The sequence below is a fragment of the Berghia stephanieae genome, chromosome 3, assembly GCF_034508935.2.
Source record: "Berghia stephanieae isolate SIO BIC M18660-M18661 chromosome 3, UCSD_Bste_1.3, whole genome shotgun sequence".
NCBI classification, from domain to species: Eukaryota; Metazoa; Mollusca; class Gastropoda; order Nudibranchia; family Aeolidiidae; genus Berghia; species Berghia stephanieae.
The window spans coordinates 98252163-98257103 of NC_088362.1; positions in this window are offsets into that span (position 1 = coordinate 98252163).

A 4941-nucleotide genomic window follows, 5' to 3' on the forward strand; every position below is an offset into this window, starting at 1 on the left:
CAGTATTGATGAATGGACCGAAACTTTGACATGTTATATTACATTTTGTGTGGATTTATGCGTGGAAAAAAAAGAAATTAAGATATTTCCTAACAATATGCCATGGGTTACAAAGCGACTTAAATATTTACTCAATGAAAAGAAAATTGCCTATATGAGTGGTGACATTAAACTAGAATTTGAAAAGGGAAAGGAGATCAGAAATACAATAAAAGAAGAGAAGGTTGAATACAAAAATAAAATGGAGCGACAACTGAGATCGAGCTGCGCAAGGAAAGCATGGGAGATGATAAAACAAATGGGAGGAGTAGACCAAAAGAAACGAACATTCCCACAAGGAAAAACGAAAACTGATGTCAACAAATTAAATGATTTTTACTGTCGTTTTGACAGGCTCCCACCTGTTCACAACGGTTTGTCAAATGACAATGAGCCACCTCCAGATATTGAAGAAGAAACCGTAAGCTCCCTCTTCCGGAGATGTAAAGAACATAAAGCACCAGGACCAGACAACATTACCGGAACTATTTTGAAAAACTGTCACCAACAACTGGCTATACCTTATACAAAACTTTTTCAAAGGTCAATCGATGAACAATCAGTGCCAGTACTTTGGAAAACATCGATTGTCGTTCCAGTTCCAAAAAAGCGTTGTCCGACCGTATTGAATGACTTCCGTCCAGTGGCGCTTACATCGCTTGTAATGAAATGTTTAGAAAAAATTTTAAAATCTGAGCTCCTACAAAAATGTTATGACCTGAAATTGCTAGATCCGTACCAATTTGCATACCAGCAACATCTCAGTGTTGAAGACGCACTATTAACCGCCACAAATTTGATCTCGAAACACCTTGACCAAACGCCCTCGAATTACGCCAGAATCCTGTTTGTCGACTTTTCGTCAGCTTTTAATGCCATGAACACAGATATTTTGCTTCAAAAGTTGTGCAGCTTGGATATTCCAAACTACCTTATTAAATGGTATAAAGAGTTTCTGACCCATAGACCGCAATGTGTAAAATTGGGTGAACATATCTCCAACAAAAGAACGTTGTCGAACGGATGTCCCCAAGGCTGTGTGAGTTCCCCAATCCTGTACATCTTATACACCAACGACTGCAGACCATCCTTTGAAAATTGTTTTATAGTGAAATATGCAGATGATACTGCTATTCTTGGCTTATTAAAAGATAAAGTTACCGAAAAGAATTATTTCAAACAAATAAATATATTCACCGATTGGTGTAAACAAAATCAGCTTGAATTAAATGTTGAAAAAACGAAAGAACAGGTGTTTGGTGTAAAAAATAAAAACGACTTAAAGTGTGTGGCGATCGGTAAAGATGATGTTGAGATAGTTGACTATTTTAAATATTTAGGAATAACCATTGATAGTTCCCTCAATTTCTCTCAACATATTAATATAATTTCTAAGAAAGTTGCCCAAAGATTATACATCCTAAGGAAATTGAGAACATTTCAAGTAAGGAAGAAAACTATGTTAAGAGTTTATGACTCATTGATTAAAAGTGTAATTGCGTTTGGCTGCACCATATGGTTTGGAGGATGCCGACTTAAAGATAAATCAAAAATTTCAAAATCTATCAAAGAGGCATCAAAAATAATAAACCATCCTCTTGATGGAGTAGAAAGAATTCATGGAAAAGCAATAGAAAGGAAAGCATTCTCAATTACCAACAATAAAAAACATATTTTATACCATGAATTTAGTCTTTTACCATCTGGGAGAAGGTTTTGTCAGATTAAATGTAGAACTAACAAGTATAAATCAACGTTCGTTCCATCAGCAATAAAAATTTTGAATATTTCATATGGTACAGAAAAACCAAGGATTGATTCGTTGACTGATTAACTGATTAATTTATTTAATGTAAGATTAACTGACCAATTGATAATGATGATAATTTTTGGTGTCGAATTGCCACAATCGTAACAAATTGAAAACGAAATGAATATGTTTATGTTGTGTATATCGCACGTGTGAAAGAAAGAAAGAAGAGAGAGAGAGAGAGAGAGAGAGAGAGAGAGAGAGAGAGAGAGAGAGAGAGAGAGAGAGAGAGAGAGAAAATAAGTAGGAGTGAAATATCTGTTCAATCTTAGTTATCGTTTAACATTATAACAAGTGTAACAAATGACAAATTGCCATATTTATGGACAATAAAGATCTATTATTATTATTATTATTATTATTATTATTATTATTATTATTATTATTATTATTATTATTATTATTATTACCATTATTATTATTATTATTATTATTATTATTATTATTATTATTATTATTATTATTATTATTATTTATTATTATTATTATTATTATTATTATCATTATTATTATTATTATTATTATTATTATTATTATTATTATTATATTATTATTATTATTATTATTATTATTATTATTATTATTATTATTATATTATTATTATTATTATTATTATTATTATTTATTTATTCATTTATTTATTTATTTTATTTTATTTTATTTTTTTCAAAGTATGAAACTATCTATCAGAGGTCTTATCCGCCCAATATTAAATAAAACATGGTGCGCAAAGCTCGTATGTAGACTTCAGAGGTTTGATTCGCCGAGCGTGAAAATCGAAAATCCAGAGGTTTGATCGGTCGACCATCGATGTTTATTCTCCACCATAACGAATAAAGATATTAACCCCTAGTTTCATATTATATAATGTGGCTATGAATTCACTTTTCAGTACATGGTTCATATCCCGACATAATACCGCGATGAGACGATAAGTCGCATATTATATATACCAAGGTTGACGAGGTGGGTCACATATTTATGCAAAATCTGCAAACCATTTGTGACTCGTCATCTCAAAGCGTTATCACGTCGGAATGGATCAGGAGCTGGAAATGGAATTTACAGACACAAACATAAAACCCTGGGTTAACTTATATACGCTATGATGGAGTATAAGTATAATTTTAACATTACAAAAACTAAAAACTTAATATTTCTAATCATTATATAAAAAAAAATAGAATTATAAATTCACTTTACGAGGTCCGATCCATTCCAACATAAGACCATTTTGAGACCGCGGGTTAAATTTGTGACTTACCACGTCAATATGATATTATTTTTGAATGACTTGGATGAAGAAAGTTGAGTTTAAAGTCAATGGGTGAATTCAGATTTGGAGATATCAATATTATATTGCTTTGATGGCACAGATCTACAAAACATTCTATTATAAATGGAAGTCGTTTATTTTTCATTCAGAGTTTAACATTTCAGCTTAATATAATTTGATTTTTAGCTTCAAGCTTTATCAACACGATCCGTACTGACACTTTGAGATGATTTTGATTATCTTGAATTGTTTTGGGGGTTTTCCCGCTAATGTGAGGAGACGAGAGGTATCTACTTATTCACAGGTCTGTAAAACCCAAATTGTTTTGGGCTCACTCTGCTGTGATGGAAATTCTCTCAAACCCACGTAAAACATTGTCAATTACAACAGTGTTAATTGATTGCGTTTGGTTATTAGGCCTGCTATTCTGGTCATCGTGTTGAAATATCAGAAATTTAAACTTTCAAACTGTTGTATTTCCATAATTCATATTAATTCTCCCCTAATAGAAAATAATATGAACCTGACCAAAGTTTCACAATTTTTTAAAACTATTAACTCATTTATCAGCATCTTAATCATTTGGATATAACACCGTTTAGAAGCGTCAGGTTGCATTTTACATTGTGAAATACAGCATTCCAAGACAAACTTTGAAATCGAAAACTGAAATTGCAATCAATGAAACTCTTGAAATAATATTTAAAAAGCGGGTATAGATTTTTTTTTTCAATACGCCTATTACAATTCAATTTGAAATGAATTATACTGTTCGATAAAAACATCAATTCCTAACACTGTATTGGATTTGAAATTAGAATATCAATCAGAGACGACTCTCATCATACCTGGCCCTCTGACGAAAGCCTCTCTCAGCCAAGTCAAAAACTGTTCTCAGCAGTAAGTCTACATTCATCTATCTTCAACTCAGCTATGCTTTTGTTTATCCATCTTCTTTTTCCATTTAAAATTATTGCATTCCTTAAAATCAACAATTTATGACTAATTCCAAACTATATTTCTTTAACATCCATTTTACCCCTTGTTTTCTCCGTTCATTGTTTTTTCCTTTCCTATTTTTTATGAAGCTCTTTCAAAGAGAAACCGATAAAGATCTGAATATCACCTCGACCAAAATCTCATTTCGTTTAGCAAGGATGTAGATTTACAGCCAAATTATAGAATCACGCAGATAAAATCACTATGTAATTTGAAAAGTGTTCCAAAAACCGTTTACCGTTTTTCATGTTGTAGGAAATAATGTATTACTTAACTGCCATCACGGTGTTCGACTTACACAACGAAAGAAAAACTATTTATCCTATTTCGTGCGAGTTGAACAAGCATTTTGTTTTATTTATGGCTTTTTCATGTTTCCCTGATGATGATGATTCTGTCTTGTTGCCGCCATGTTAGTTGTATGTCGTTCCAATGATTGCGGCCTAGTCTGACAAAACATATTCTATCTTTTTTTTTTTCATTTTGGCCAGAAAACTTGAGGCAACAAGAAATGAAGTGAGTAGGAAAGTGCCAGAAGACAATAAAGAATATAATTTCGCGGCGCGTTGGGGACTCGAACCCGCGACATTACTGGTACGACAACTCCGCCTGGCCGGGGAGAGCCTGACTCTACCGTATGAGGTCCCTATCGCGTCCCCATTTTTATTCTCTATAGTCTTCTGGCACTTTCCTACTCACTTCATTTCTTGTTGTTATCAACATAAGTGCCTGCTCCACTCACTTTTCTAAAACTTGAGGCAGTAACTTTCAAATCCTGCTAAGACTTAGAGAAACATCCGGATATAAAATGAGTTAA